A 16855-nucleotide genomic window follows, 5' to 3' on the forward strand; every position below is an offset into this window, starting at 1 on the left:
TTTGTACTGTTTGGGGATGAGAATGGCAGACCACAGAGCACCAGTGGTTAGAACTCTTGATTTTGTTTTTTTTTTTGAGAAAGCCAATGAAATGCCACTTAACTGAGGAGTTAATAGGATATTTAGGAAGAACTTGCTTTGTAGTAGAGACTCTTCTATTCCTTACGACAATCCCAGGAAGAAAATACTACTATTTCCATTTTTACAGATAAAGATACCGAAGCTCAGGGAAGTTAAATATCTTGCCTCAGAGTAGATACAGCCATCCAGTTCCCGGCTGGGGTTGTATGCAAGGTACAGCTGAAATGCAGATTTGGAGTAAGACAGGGTCCCCCAGTAGGTAGTGGGTCATGACACTTCTTAGAGCTTACATGCCCTGTGGAATCAGAATGAGCAGCAGAGGGGAAACCAAGAAAGTCCAGCGAGATGCTGAGTGAGGCTGGAGCATGAAGAGGGCAGACAGGTTGTCCTGCATTTGAAAGGAAAGAGAGGGGGCGCCTGCCTGGTTCAGTCGGTTAAGCCTCCAACTCTTGGTTTCAGCTCAGGTCATGATCTTACAGTTTTGTGAGTTCGAGCCCCGTGGCAGGCTCTGAGCTGAAAGTGTAGAGCCTGCTTGGGATTCTCTCTCTTTTTCTCTCTCTCTGTTCCTCCCTTACTTGTGCTGTCTCTCTCAAAATAAACCTTAAAAAATAATAAAAATTATGGGGCGCCTGGGTGGCGCAGTCGGTTAAGCGTCCAACTTCAGCTCAAGTCACGATCTCGCGGTCCGTGAGTTCGAGCCCCGCGTCGGGCTCTGGGCTGATGGCTCGGAGCCTGGAGCCTGTTTCCGATTCTGTGTCTCCCTCTCTCTCTGCCCCTCCCCCGTTCATGCTCTGTCTCTCTCTTTCCCAAAAAAAAAAAAAAAAAAAAGTTGAAAAAAAAAATAATAAAAATTAAAAAGGAGGAGAAAAGCTCCCTTTCATACATGTTTCCACGTGTCTCCTGGCTCCATCCGCAAAGCCTTCCTGCCCCTGACACTCCCCCTCAGCCCCCAGACTCACTCTCCCCAGTGTCCCTGTCAGAATACTCACTTCCTATACACTTTCCTTTTTTATGCACATCTATAGCCTTTCACTAACTACTCAATACTCTCCACAAGGCACTTTTTAAAAATTTATTTATTGAAAGAAATTTTTTTCAATGTTTATTCATTTTTGAGAGACACAGAGCATGAGGAGGGGAAGGGCAGAGAGAGAGGGAGACACAATCTGAAGCAGGTTCCAGGCTCCGAGCCGTCAGCAGCCTGATGCGGGGCTCGATCCCACGAACTGTGCGATCATGACCTAAGCTGAAGTTGGACACTTAACCGACTGAGCCAGCCAGGAGCCCCTCACAAGGCACTTTTTTAGAGCAGGGTGTCTCCACCTCAGCACTGCGGACATTTTGATCTGCATAATTCCTTGTCGGGGATATGGGTTCCCTGTGCATCGCAGGAAGTTTGCATCATCGCTAGCCTCCGCCCACTAGATGCCAGGGACGCTTCCCCCTGACAACCAAACACGGCTCCATAAACTGCCCAATGTCCCACAGGGGACAACACAACCCTGATGGCGAAGCGCTGATGTAGAGGATAAGAGTTTTGTGCTGGGAAAGCAAAAATTCTGGTTTTCTTGGGTTATCCTTCTTAGTAAGGAGATGGGAATCACTCATGACATAACTTTCCTGTAATACATTTTTGTTTATTACATGCAGAGTGAAGATGATATTACCTATCTCCCAGTGCTGCTCTGAAATCAGGTAATATGAAGTAATGATATGTGTTAGGGTTCCCACATGGGGACTGGACCATAGCAGTGTTTGGAAAATGGGAAAGAGTCGAGCAGATTAATGGTGATACTCAAGTTTTAACTGCATAGCAGTAAAAATAATCAATTTAATAAAATTAAAAAAAAATGTTTATCTATTTTTGATGGGGGGGGGGAGGGGCAGAGACAGAGGAAGACACAGAATCTGAAACAGGCCTCAGGCTCCAAACTGTCAGCACAGAGCCCAACATGGGTCTTGAACTCACAAACCACGAGATCATGGCCTGAGTTGAAGTTGGACGCTTAACTGACTGAGCCACATAGGCACCCTCAGAATAATCAATGTAATTAGTTAATTAATTAATTATTATATTTTTAAATGTAATTTATTGTAAAGTTGGCTAACATACAGTGGGTACAGTGTGCTCTTGGTTTTGGGGGTAGATTCCCTTGATTCATCACTTACATACAACACCCAGGGCTCCTCCCAAAAGGCGCCCTCCTCAAGGCCCATCCCCCATTTCCCCCTCTCCCCCACTGCCTCCATCAACCATCAGTTTGTTCTCTGTATTTAAGAGTCTCTTATGGTTTGCCTCCCTCACTTTCTGTTTTTAACTATGTTTTCCCCCCTCCTTCCCCCATGGTCTTCTGTTAAGCTTCTCAAGTTCCACATATGAGTGAAAACATGATCTCTGTCTTTCTCTGACTGACTTATTTCACTTAGCGTAATACCCTCCAGTTCCACCCACATTGCTGCAAATGGCATGACTTGATTCTTTCTCATTGCCAAGTAGTATTCCATTGTATACATAAACCACACCTTCTTGATCCATTCATCAGTTGGTGGACATTTAGGCTCTTCCCATACTTTGGCTATTGTTGAAAGTGCTGCTATAAACATTGGGGTATATGTGCCCTTATGCATCAGCACTCCTGTATCCTTTGGATAAATTCCTAGTAGTGCAATTGCTGGGTCATAGGGTAATTCTATTTCTAATTTTTTTGAGGAACCTCCACACTGTTTTCCAGAGCAGCTGCACCAGTTTGCAAAAATAATCAATTTAATTTAAAATGGTCTTTGTAAGTTGAAAAAATGTCCCAGAAAAACAGCATTCAGTACCACCATGTTGACCTTTTGTTTAATACCTGGAGACAGGCTCTCAAACTTATCTTTTATTCTAAATAGGGAGAACTTATAAGGCAGCCACAAGTTAAAAATATGCTCAAAATAAAAAAACATAAAAAGGTTGTTAGGAAAAAAAAAAGAATATGCCCAAAGTCATAAGAAATTAGTGGAAGAAGAATATAAATTTCAAATTTTGGCCCCTCATTACTTAATTCTACTTTGTGTTGGTTACAGTGCAATATTTGAAAACAAGCTATATGTTAACATAGAAGAGCGTGTTTTACTGACGATTCATTCTTTCTTATGGATTCATTTCCATTGTTTTTTCCTTATTGAAAGTAGTCCTTTCAATCTTTTAAGACCAGAATTCATGCATAGGGATTCCTAACTCTATCTTATACCATGTGGCTTACATAATATGTGATTCCCTTTTTTTCCTTTTTAAAATGATCCAGTTGTGTGCCATGCTTTTACAAGAATTAATCACAATATTCATATTGCAATAGATTAATGCAGGAAGTTGTTGTTTAGGGAAATATGTAGCAGTTTACTACTCTTTGTTCAATGATCCTAATCAAAAAAATATAAAGACTCATTCATTTTTTTCCCCCAAAGCTTACAGAGTAACAAAATTAAAAATATGTATGTCTGGTATTAGCCAACCTAACAATTTTGAAACTATAGCTTCAACCTGATTCCGTAAACCATCATTCAAAATTTAATGCTGACAGGGACACCTGGCCGGCTCAGTCAGTGGAGCATGAGACTCGATCTCTGGGTTGTGGGTTTGAGCCTCAAATTGGGTGTAGAGGTTGCTTAAATATAAAATCTTTAAAAAAATTTTAATGTTGACGGTGGTAGAGAACAGAAGATATGATCAAGACCTCTGTGCCCATTGAGGTTAAAAGGCTAATGTAATTCAATATACAAATTCCTGACTTCAATGGATTTCATTCAACTATTAGCTGAAACATGACTTCAAATATAAATAGATGCTGATGATAGATACACACAGTTCAGGATAGCTGTAGCTCATTCCTCCTATTGTGATGGTTTAATATGAGTTCATTCGTCCCACAGCATCATAAACAATTTCCATTCCTTCAAGTGTGCAATTTCTCTTTTTACAGAATGAATATGATAATGTTAGGCAGTACAGTACTTGCTTTTTGTGAGATTTTTTTTTTCAGATAACAAAATTGCTTAACTAAATTTTGCTGCCAGGAAACTCAGAGTCAAGCTTAAAGACCAACAGTAGTAACTTCTGGTCCCTAGGGTCTGCTAATTGTGACTGACATTTCTTTCTTTCTTGGTTCTCTGGTTTTAATTACACTTTTTTCCTCCCCTAATTTTCTTTTTTTAAAAATGTTTATTTACTTATTTTTGAGAGAGAGAGAGAGAGAGAGAGCAAGTGAGCACACTGAGTTGGGGAGGGGCAGAGAGCAAGAATTGCAAACAAGCTGTCAGCGAAGAGCCCGATGTGGGGCTCACTCCCACCAACCATGAGATCATGACCTGATCCAAATCAAGAATCTGACGCTTAACTGACTGAGCCACCCAGGCACCCCTTCCCTAATTTTTTATTTCATTTATAATTATTCTATTTTATTATTGTGCTAACCCATCTAAAGTCTTTTTATTTTTTAGGTTAGAAAAGCATAGTAGAGATACACAAGTAAAAAGAAGAGTAGATGAAAATGTTTTAGAATATTAATAATGTAAAGAAAAATATGATTGAACATTGAAAAGGCAAAGTTAAATATGGAAGTTCTTTATTTCAAAATATTTAGTATCAAAGTTATCATTGATCATATTATTATTCTGATAAAGAAAATGTTTTGCTTTGTTTTTAAATTCTCCCAAATATGAGGATATGATTTAGGAACCTTAAATATATGAAACTGTTTCTTTCCCAAGGCACTGTGTGTTGTTACACTATGAATGCAGTCTAATTTTGAAATGAAATTTCACTACTATTGAGAAAAATAACTTTCCGTATGAAGGGCTTATAGTATCATGAAGACCATCATATCCATTTGGACCATCTACTCTTTTTCTAAAATGCAAAAGAGAAGTAATATAAAGTCTGTCTTCTTTAATTGGGTTTGAACTTTGCCAAGAGAAGTCAGAGATTTAATGGATAGGTAGATGGAAATGTGGAAGAGATTCAAGTACTTCCTAGAGTTTACTTGGACAGCATTAGAAGCCACCAAACTATTCACTAGTGCAGCTATTTCTATACCAGACTAGTATTTATACCCACTCTGTAGTACTTTACATTTTAATGGTTGTCCACATGACTCTAGAAAAGTTTCAAAAGATAAGGCATCTCAGTTAGGAATCTTCAGGCTAGAACATCTCCTCAACATGGCAGAAAAAAATTAAAGATGAAAATATTGGTGAAGAAGGAAGTCAATGGCCATGGCCTTAATAAAATCAGGATGAGTTCTTAACCAAAATATTAGCCTTCTTGGCTTTTTTACTTTATCCAAATCCTTCAAAAATGATGTCCATCTCTGCTTCAGCAGAGCGTATCAAATATAGCCTCTGATCTGATGAATTACCATTTCCATTGCTCATTATTCTATGTACCAAGTCCGTTCCTAGCTTTGGTATTTCCTCTGCTTGTGTCTAATATCAAAATGCATTTGAATTATTCATTCTAAAAATTCTAAAAATATTTACTAAAATCTAATGTGGAGTCCAAGCATGGAGGATACTGGAAGACTATATGTTTCATTCTAAAATATTCACTCTCAAGAGGCAACATGATTATTCTCAAGAGGTCATGATTATTATGACCAGTGGGATTTATTCCTGGGCTTTGGGGCTGGTTCAATATTCACAAATCAATCAACATGATACACCACATTAATAAAAGAAAGGGTAAGAATCATATGATCCTCTCAATAGATGCAGAAAAAGCATCTGACAAAATACAGCATTCATTCTTGATAAAAACCCTCAACAAAGTAGTGATAGATGGAACATACCTCAACATAATAAAGGTCATATAAAAAAGACCCACAGCTAATATCATCCTCAATGGGGAAAAAAAACAAGTGTGTCTACTCTCTCCATTGCTATTTAACATAGTACTGGAAGTCTCAGCCTCAGCAATCAGACAACAAAAAGAAATGAAAAGCATCCAAATCAGCAAAGAAGAAGCCAAACTTTCACTATTTGCAGATGACATTATACTGTATGTAGAAAATCCAAAAGACTTCATCAAAAAATTGCTAGAACTGATACATGAATTCTGCAAATTATAGAATATGAAACCAACGTGCAGAAATTTGTTGCATTTCTATACACCAATAATGAAGGAGCAGAAAAAGAAATCAAGGAATCAATCCCATTTGCAACCAAAAACAATAAGGTATCTAGAAATAAACCTAACTAAAGAGGTTAAAAGGTCTATACTCTGAAAACTATAGAACACTTATGAAGGAACTTGAAGAGGACACAAAGAAATGGAAAGGCATTCCATGCTTATGGATGTGAAGAACAAATATTGTTAAAATGTCTATACTACCCAAAGCGATTCATACATTTAGTGCAACCCTTATCAAAACACCACCAGGATTTTTCACAGAGCTAGAACAAACAATCCCAAAGTTTGTATGGAACCACAAAAGACCCCAAATAGCCAAAACAATCCTGAAAAAGAAAAACAAAACTGGAGGCATCACAATTCTTGATTTTAAGCTCTATTACAAAGCTGTAGTCATCAAGGCAGTATGGTACTGGCACAAAAACAGACACATAGACCAATGGAATAGAATAGAAAACCCAGAAATGGACCCACAACTATATGGTCAACTCATCTTCACAAAGCAGGAGAGAATACTCACTGGAAAAAAGACAGTCTTTTCAACAGATAGTTCTGGGAAAAATGGATGGCTAGATGCAGAAGAATGAACCTGGACCACTTTTTTACTCCATACACAAAAACAAGTTCAAAATGGATGAAAGAGCTAAATGTGAGACAGGAAACCATCAAAACCCTAGAGGAAAACACAGGCAGCAACCTCTTTGACCTTTCCACAGCAACTTCTTACTAGACATGTCACCAAAGGCAAGGGAAACAAAAACAAAAAGGAACTATTGGGACTTCATCAAGATAAAAATCTTCTGCACAATGAAGGAAATAATCAACAAAACTAAAAGGCAACCGACAAAATGGAATAAGACATAATTGCAAAGACATTTCCAATAAAAGGTTAATGTTCAAAATCTATTAAGAACTTATCAAACTCAGTACCCAAAAAATAAATAACTCAGTTAAGGAATGGGCAGAAGACCTGAATAGACACTTTTCCAAAGAAGACATCCAGATGCTAACAGACACCAGAAAAGTTGCTCAATATCACTCATCATCTGGGAAATACAAATCAAAACCATGATGAGATACTACTTTATACCTGTCAGAATGGGTAAAATTAACAACACAAGAAACAATAGGCATTCGTGAGGATGTGGAGAAAGGGGAACCCTCTTGCACTGTTGGTGGGAATGTAAACTGGTGCAGCCACTATGAAGAACAGTATGGAGGTTTCTCAAGAAACTAAAAATAGAACTACCCTATGACCTAGGAATTGCAATGTTAGGTATTTACCCAAAGGATACAAAAATACAGATTTGAAAGGGTACATGCACCCCAATGTTTACTGCAGCATTATCAACAACAGCCAAACTATGGAGAGAGCCCGAATGTCCATCAACTGATGAATGGATAAAGAAGATGTGGTGTATATATATATATATATATATATATATATATATATATATACACACACACACACAATGAAATATTACTCAGTCATCAAAAAGAACGAAATCTTGCCATTTGCAAAGATGTGGTTGGAGCTAGAATGTATTACGTGAAGCTAAGTTAGTCAATCAGAGAAAGACAAATACTGTATGATACCACATGATTTCACTCATATGTGGAATTTAAGAAACAAAACAGATAAATATACACGGTGGAAAAGAGAAGAGTGGGAAACAAACCACAAGAGACCCTTAATGATAGAGAACAAACTATGGGTTGACTAAGGGAGGTGGGTGGGGGATGGGCTAGATGGGGGATGGGTACAAATGAGGGCACTTGTTGGGATGAACACTGGGTGTATGTAAGTGATGAATCACTGATTCTACTCCCGAAATCAATATTGCACTGTATGTTTACTAAAAAGAATTGAAGTTTAAAAAAAGGTAAAAAAAAAAAAAAGAACAACAACAAAAAAAGAGTCAACACAAGGTGCTAGAGGAATGACAGTACTAAGAAAAAGTCTGATGCAGTAGTAAATATCTGTGACAAACGTATATTTTTGGAGCCATTTGATATAACAATACAAGATAATATGAATTTTCAGAATGAATTCAGTATTCACAAGCATTCATGGTGTGTCTGCTCTTTAACAAACACAATATGTATTTATCTTTTATATTAGATTTTAAAGATTAATCTGAATCAACTGTATGTTTTAGGGAGCTCTCTGATTAAAAAGACTTAATAGAAAACGAGCAAAGTAGTAGAAAATACCAAGTGAAGGACGCTTAACACAAGGCTCATTTCAGATGCTATTAATTTCTCCCTCAATAGCTGGTTCATGTGGTCGCAATATGGTACATTTTATAGAGATTTTCATCTTCCTCTGTCCAGAACCCAGGGACTCAGGGACATAAGGAATTTAGAAAAATGGCTTTATATTATTTGAAAAGCTTTGTCTGTACAAATGTAAAACTCTAAAACACAAGGGGTGTCACTGCCTGAATCCTTTCAAAGAAATTCCTAAAACAGCATGAAAGGAATCTGTGGCCTTATTAAAGCTCTATTCACCACAGAGAATTCCATACAAGACCAATCCACCTTGATCCCAAAAAGAAATGCGTGGGCATCTCATTAGCAAGCAGGGTCCTGTCCAGTGTCTCTTGGGATGGTCCGTGTGTGTGTGTATGTGTGTGTGTGTGTGTGTGTGTGTGTGTGTGTGCGCGTGCATGCATGTGTGCTTCTCTCCGTACATTTTGTTTTCCATTTTCCCCCAAACTAAACGTTTAGGGGAAGCTTAAAATATCAACTGTTTTCTTAAATGAAGGATAACTCTGCACAGGCATATTATTTGGGTAAATTAGGTCCCCAAACACACTTTAGCTTCACTGATGAAAATAATGTAGGGTAAAGAAGGTAGCCATGCCCCCGGCCTTAATTCAACACCTAGGTAGCTACATTTATAACCTCTTTACTGGTCTCCATTGCCGGAATGTCAAATGCACATTTTTGTCAGGTTCTTAAAGCAGCTCCTTGAACTTTTTAATAATGGAAATGGTGAACTGCAGAAGGTTCTGTATATAAGACAGCATGAAATAAAAGCACGAAATAAAAGTTGATTATGCCACGTGCATGGGGTGCCGACAGGGATCCAAGTTTCCACTCAGCACCAAAGTGGTTTGCATTTACTGGTATCTTTTAAAACTCTGATGAAACAACATCACTATACCTCAAAGAGTGTACTTTTTGATGAAAACCTTATTTTCTGCCCTCCCAGTGGAAAGTGCAACATCTACAGTGATGGGGTGCTTAGAATCTAAAGAAAAGATTTCAGGGGCTGATACAGTGGTCTATAAAATCGCGATACAGTCACATGAGGAAAAAATGTCTCCACTGCATCTCAAATAAATAGCTGGATTTACATTATTTATTGGCGAAAAGAAAGACCTACACGTATGAGCTATAGGAAAAAAGATCTTAGCTGTAACCATCATCCCCCGCCCCCCAACAAATACACACCCTTACTTCTGTTATTTTGCCTAAAAATTTACCAATATCATTGTATTTTGCTGGGTGAATCGTGCAACTCTGAGGGAGTGACATTTAATAAACTTTGGTGGCTGTGCCATGAAATTAATCTTATAATAGTGTCACTGACAAATTATGAAATCCCTTTGCTCCTCCTGATGGTCACGGGAGACCAGGATATGGACTGGGTGGCAATTTGTGGGAAAGGTCAGCACTATTTTTGGCCTCTGGGTCACTGCCTAGAGGAACAGGCCAGCAGAAGATTCGGCCAGAAGCCTGATTTGGGGCGGGGGGGGGGGGGGGGGGTGGAACAAAACTGCCTTGGTATTTTCAGTTATACCTTTTATGTCCTTTCCCCCATTTGTCCTGAAATTCACCACTTCGGTGACTCGGTCTTTCAACAAACCTGAACTTCATCCCACCAAAGCATAAATGATCATTATCCGTGATCTTCATTATTGCTGTTATTACTGAAGAGGTGTAAGCAGGCACTGACCAGATATTTTTCTATTACAGACAATCGTTCTGGCTGTTGGGCAGAGAATGGGTTGACTGGGGATCAGAATAGAAGTGAGAAGGTGAATTCAGGACCACTGCAGGGCACTGGTGACACGGGAAGGTCTCACTTGCGTGGGGGGAGGGGTGGTGGCATTTGACACAGACACGAATGAAGATTTTGGAGCAGTGGCTCTAAACCCCAACTGCACGTATGAATCTTTTGAGGGGCTTTTTAAAAAAAAATTCTGCCTTCCTTTTCTGGGGGCAACCTGGGAACCAGCATCTTTTCACCATAAGGGTTGAGAACCACGGAGTCAGGGCTGAACTTGGAGAACTTGATGGGGTAGATGTGGAGAGGTTAAGAAGAGGGAAGTCTCTTGTATGGCAACTAGATTTCTTAAATAAGTATCTGGTTTAATTGTAGTGTCACTGACCAAGAAAGAGAAGACTGGGAACCTAGATTTTTATGTGAACTCTCCTGGGTTTTTTGATTTGGTAATTGTTTAACATACATACGTATCAACTTTGTGTGGGCCAAAAACCAAAACAAAACCTTGTAAAAATAAACAAACGAAGACAGATCTAACATGTAGGTGACCAGCTGCAAATTCTGTTTAAATCAGGCAGTTAAACTCTAATTATGGATTTCAGACTCTCACAGAACGTAGGAATGAAATTCTTTGGAGACTCTTGGAAACACAATCCTTAATTACCAGATACTTCATTAAGAATAAAAGTGACCTCGTGGACTTCATACATTGTACCTGTGAATTAATTTATTTTCTTCCTCCCATTCAAATTAAGTGATAACACTCTTCCTAAGGAAACATAAAAGATTCTCCTAAGGTAATGGGTTAAGTAGTAAAGCTAGGTCCTCATGTCTCATTAACTCTCAAGTCTGTGCTACTTCTGAAATGTGGTTTTCAACACTTTTTTTTGAGGGGCGGGGCACGGAAGAGTTGTTATAGAGTTTTACTTTTGAAAATACAATTTATATAGATGGGACACTTTTCTAAATTTTTGCCAGCATCTCAACAAGCCTACCATATTCCTAATAATATTTTAAAAGTCGAATACAAGAAAGCAATGAATCTTATAATAAAATATCCCTTAGTGATAATATCTCTCTCTCATACACACACACACACACACACACACACACACACACACACACACAGTAGTTATCCAAGTAGTCTTAACTGGATCAAATCAAGAGTTACAAGGCTTACACCTTATAAGAATCTAATTATGGAATATTTCCTTCAAAAGAATTCTGTATATAGAAAAACTGTCAGATACTGTATTTTGTGGTTTTTATATCATATTTATATGATGATACACCAAGGGAGTAATTGTCACAAAACCTCAGTGATCCGGGGATGATTAATTAATTCACATGTGCAATTATTCAGTCTGTAATTTAGTATTCAGTTTTGTCTGAGCCTGGCCTAATTTTGGGGAAAAAGAAGTTTGTATATTTCCATTACAGCACTGAACTACAGATATTATACTCATAAACATACCAGAGCATCAGTCATATTTCATATACTTGATGTTCAAAGAGTTGCAGATAAATATTATTTTCAGAATCCTACGAGCATAGAATTTCCTCCCTCTCCTGGAATGACTGTATTCTCAATGTGTATTTATCACACGAGGAAGAAAAGAAAGGCATCTTCCGGAGCTTTGCAAGTCATAAACACAGACTTCGAAGCAGAAAAGACAAAGGTCATCTCTGACCCATCAGTTTTACCCCTCATAGCAAATTCCATTCTCAGTGAGCAGGAATGGTTCCTGTTGAATCATAAAAAGGGTTCAAAACACTAAGTAAGAAAATATTGAAGTTCTACATACCTATTCCAAGTGGGATCATCAAACTAACCCAGTTTATCAAGGACTCTGCTGTGTGCTGAATTTCTCTTGTAGAAGGAAAACAGGGGCCATGTTACCACGAAAGCTGAAAATCGAACAAAATAATGAAAGAGGAAGTTAATCTAAACCAAAACAAAAGACGAAATGATACTCGGAAAGCTAAATTGTGAGATGGCATTTCACTTTCTTCCAGTCCTGTTGAGATATAACTCACATACATCACTGTGTAAGTTTCAGATGTACAGCCTAATAAATTTCATTTACATATATTGTGAAATCATTATTGCTGTAAGTGTAGTTATTAGCATCCATCATCCCATATAGATACAATGAAAACAAAGCAAAAAAGAAAAGAAAAATAATTTCTCTCTCCTTGTGATGAGAGCTCTCAGAATTTATTCTCTTAACTGTTTTCATATATGTCATATGGCAATATTATCCATAGTCATCATGCTGTATATTATATCCCTAGTATTTTTTTATCTTATAACTGGAAGGTTGTTACTTTTTGACCAGCCTTCTCCTACTCCTCCAGAGATGACATTGTAATTAAATGATAAATTTTATAAATAGAGATTTTCCCAGAATTTTCCAAATGTTCATCAAGAAACCCTATTCTTCTATAATATGTGTTGGCGTCTTGCTGAATGAGTGATTCATGGCAGCTACTGGGGAAACAATGAATTTGTATAAGTTACCTCTTCACATAAACATCACATCTTATGGTCTCTGTCACATGGTCACATGTCCTCGGTTTGAAACTTCAAATAATTGGGAGTATTTTTTAAAGTTATATTTTTTTTTGAGAGAGAGAGAGAACGCATGAGCAGAGGAGGAGGGGCAGAGAGAGAGAGAGAGAGAGAGAGAGAGAGAGAGAGAATCCCAAGCAGGCTCCACCTTGTGGAGCCCGATGTGGGGCTCAAAGTCTCAAACTGTGAGATCACGACTGGAGGTGGAATCAACAGTCGACTGAGACACCCAGGAGCCCCGGGAGTATTTTATTAGCTTTCCCCTTTAATATGTACACAAAATGAATATATATGTATGCCACTTATAGAAAGCTGAGTGAGGAGTTTCCTTCATAAATTTATAGCAAAGAAGCAAAGAATCGCTCACCTGATTAATACAATTGATTTCATGGCACCAAGTATTTGACATTTCACTCACCATTTTGATCAACATTTGTTGAGTGAATAACATGAACCAGGTATTGGGGTGAAAACTGAGTAAGACTTGGTTCTGCCTTCGACAAGCCTGGTCCAGTCAAAATGGAAGAGACCACACTGGACACAGATCATCCCAATACAGGCAAGCAATTGCCCGACTGCGGTACAGAGAGGGTACAGAGGTGGGCATCACCAGTCAGGAGGTCTTTAAGCTGAGTCTTGAATGCTGAGTAGGAAAGTGGCAGACAGACAAAGGGACATGGGGGTGGAGGGGAGGAGAAGGATATTCAAGCGGCATATTCAAACGCAGGAAGCTGTGAGGGAGAACGGCATGTTCTGAAAGCCGCCTTAATTGGTGCACAACAGGGTGAGGAAAGTGGAACATACACAAACAAACGGCAGAACATCTTTTTACAGATTTAAATTACTGTAAATCAGCCTAACGGCGCTAACAAAAACAACTACCCTGGTAATTGTAGAGAATTTGAACCCTGTTCCAAAATCCTGTATGCACATTATCTCCTTCCAGCTTAATGAGCTCTTTGCAGGACAGTGTGACCTTACCTGCACTGTGTAGGGGAAACTGTGGCTAAGGGGACTTGATCAAACCACAAAGCGAGTCATGCAGACCGAGGTTCAAGCTGGGGCCGGTCCTCCGTCAGCCGCAGGGAGAGGCTCAGGATGCCAGGGTTCGTGAAGAAGTGCGTGCGATACAGCGATGAACGTGGTGTGGCCATTACAGTCACTGTCCTGTTTCATGTCAACAGCTTTCTTGCTGTGTGCAAGTTGGGCTCTGGGCACAAGTACAGCGTTTCTAATATCACCCTTTCTGGTCCCAGCTTCATGAATGCAAGTGTGGGGCAGAGAAACAAGACCGTGATTGTAAGTGCACGTTTCGTTCACCTTGTGAGTTTGGGAATTTCAGTGCTAGATGTCTCTGCGCAGGCATATTGCGGGCATGGTGGCTGCTGTGTACCACTCACCAGCAATGGAAAAACCGGTCTTTGTGTCTAAACCCAGCTGTGATCCTTGAATTCCCTTTGTTGATTTAACTATTACACAGGAGCCTCTCTCAGGCTTGGTGGAAATCATCAGTACTTGAACATTTGCCGGTGCAGTGTGCGGATGAAGGGCTTGGATGTGGGTAAGAAGGTAGAATTGTTGCATCTGCTCAGATAGGAAAAGAGGCCAGCACTCATGTGTAACATCTAAAAATGGGGAGAGTGGGCACAGAGATGCAGGAAAGCAGGTTTAGCAATGCAAAAATGAAGCCTTGCCTGTGACACATAAAGAGAAGGCTTATGTAAGAAATAAAAAATCGAAAGGAGCCCGTGGCATTCTCTAGAGGATGAGAAATACAGTTGCCGAGGCTGGAAAAGACTGTAGAGAACTCTTCTCCCTTCTTCTCCCTCCTCCCCTTTTGCTCTTTTTAAAATCCCAAAGTGGAACTGCTTAGAACACATCTTACTCAGTTCGATTTCTCGTCATGAAGGTGAGAGATTGGAAGATCTTCTGGTAGACCCCAAACCGCCTTGCCCTCATGGAAGAGGACAGGAACTTACAGTTTCGATGCTTTTCCAATTGAGAAACCATATGCTTGCTCACAGGCTTTCTCATACTTTATAATGTATTTGGAATTATTTTGGGTTTAAGGGAGAATGACCGCTTGAAAAGACAGCTCCTGCCACAAAGGTCCTCAAGATGGAAACCAATTCAGGCAACCGCTGGGCGATAACGCCTGGAAAACACACTAGACGCAAGATGGACAAAATGCAGATGACAGCATCATCTATCAACGTCTGGCGATCGGCTTGTCTTACGACTGTCTGACCAACTGCACTTGTTGCCAGAAGAAGGACGCTTGTTCTCAGGTGGGACACAACAAGTGGAAGATTAAGATAAAGTATTACCCGAAACCAGCACAAAGAGGCAAATAAACAAATAAAAATATCTCTGAAAAGACCAGTGGAAGGAAACTCGGAGAAGAGACATTTAAAAGAGAAACTGGACTATACACAGAATCCTAAAGTGAGTAATTTATAGAAAGACATTCATACTGAGTGTATTACCCACATGTTTGTGTGAACACTCAAGTAAGTTCAGACGTGGTCCAACAGATCTGGCTTCAGTGATGTGCAATATAAGTCAGCCCTTGCTGGCAAGTCAGAGATCGGTTCTCTAGAGAACGCTGACAAAGAGCTCCCATGGATGTAAACTCTGGAAGGACAAGGCGGGTCCTATAAAACTGTGTACCAAGAGAGCGTGAGTGCATAATCCATGCGAGAGGAAGTCAGGGGCACGAGGGTTGGTAGATGAGATGAGGGAGGCAGAGACAGAGAGAGAAGTAACAATTCCCCATGTGCTGCTAACTCATGAGGCATTGATTAATTCATCCAATCGTTTCAACAACTTTGTAATGCAAGCCTCATTGTCACTAAGTCGTAACTGAAGAAATGATTATTTTTTTTTGAGAGGCTAATTCAGAGTTGGAACTTGAACCTATGCTTGAATGATACTTCAGTGATTTCCCTGATTAAGCTCACTAATAGTAAGGCATGTGTAAAGCAATATGTAAACTTTCAAAATCTGAATGGCAATTAAAGAAATACAAATAAATTAAAAAAGTGACACATATTATGTTAGTTAAAATTATAAGCAAGAAAATATAAATGCAGATGAGGTTACTGGGAAAACAACTGATAAATTCATATAGTTCTGGTGGTACTATACATATATATAGCCCATGGACCCCCCCCCCCACCATCTGATGCATCTCTATATTAAGAGTCCCTAAATATATTCATATCTTTGGACTATTAATCTTACAAATTATTCCAAGGGAATAATTCAAAATTAGAAAATGGCATACTTAGGAAAATGTTTATTGCAGCCTTATTCATTATAGTGAATAATGGAAACAATCTGTGTGTCCAACAGGGGAGATTCTAAGAAAATGTTGCTAGATTAACTCCATTAAGTTGCAATATGGAGAATGATAAAGAAAGCTATATACAAAATTACATGTTCTGATTATAAGTAGGAACAAACTACATATGTGAGTAAATACTAGCTGGTGACCAGAAAAAGAAAATAGTTGTGCTAGGGGTAGAGTAGGGATGAATACATTTAAGAAATCCTAATCCCCTTCGTACCATATAATTTAAAACTGTACTCATTTAAAGTATCCATTAAATTAAAATACAGACCCACAAACACAATACAGTTGGAGTACGTGTTTATATGGTTAAATGATTTCCACATACACAATATTATTTTGTTACATAATTAACTATTTGATAGTAGAGGAAGAGGGAAGGAGGCACGGTTTGTATAATGCTGGGACAAAATACACATATTTTAACATAATGGTGTAAACAAATGTTTTTAGTATTATGGCAGCCATTGGAAATTAAGATGAGATTACAAGATTTGTTGACATAATTGCTAACGAATGTGATTTGAAATGGATCTACGACCAGTAGTCTTTCCCACTATGTATTATGCTTTCATCTTCTCACATTCCCTCCATCCCATGTTCTAGGGAAAGTAGGTGGGCTGGAGAATTCTCCCACTGCTTCATCTTCTGCTCTAAGACATCACCCTTGGC

The 16855-nt window shown here is 38.9% G+C and overlaps 1 protein-coding gene across 2 annotated transcripts in view; it reads right to left on the minus strand.

Moving 5' to 3' along the window:
- Positions 1 to 16855, minus strand: part of CHRM3 (cholinergic receptor muscarinic 3) — a 518468-nt gene that overhangs the window by 237453 nt on the left and 264160 nt on the right. For both annotated transcript variants that reach the window (XM_042907558.1, XM_042907559.1), the window contains exon 4: positions 12065 to 12167. The gene's annotated coding sequence lies outside the window, so the exon portion shown is untranslated. The remainder of the gene's footprint in view (positions 1 to 12064; positions 12168 to 16855) is intronic.

This window comes from Panthera leo, chromosome D2 (assembly GCF_018350215.1).
Source record: "Panthera leo isolate Ple1 chromosome D2, P.leo_Ple1_pat1.1, whole genome shotgun sequence".
In the NCBI taxonomy this organism is placed as follows: Eukaryota; Metazoa; Chordata; class Mammalia; order Carnivora; family Felidae; genus Panthera; species Panthera leo.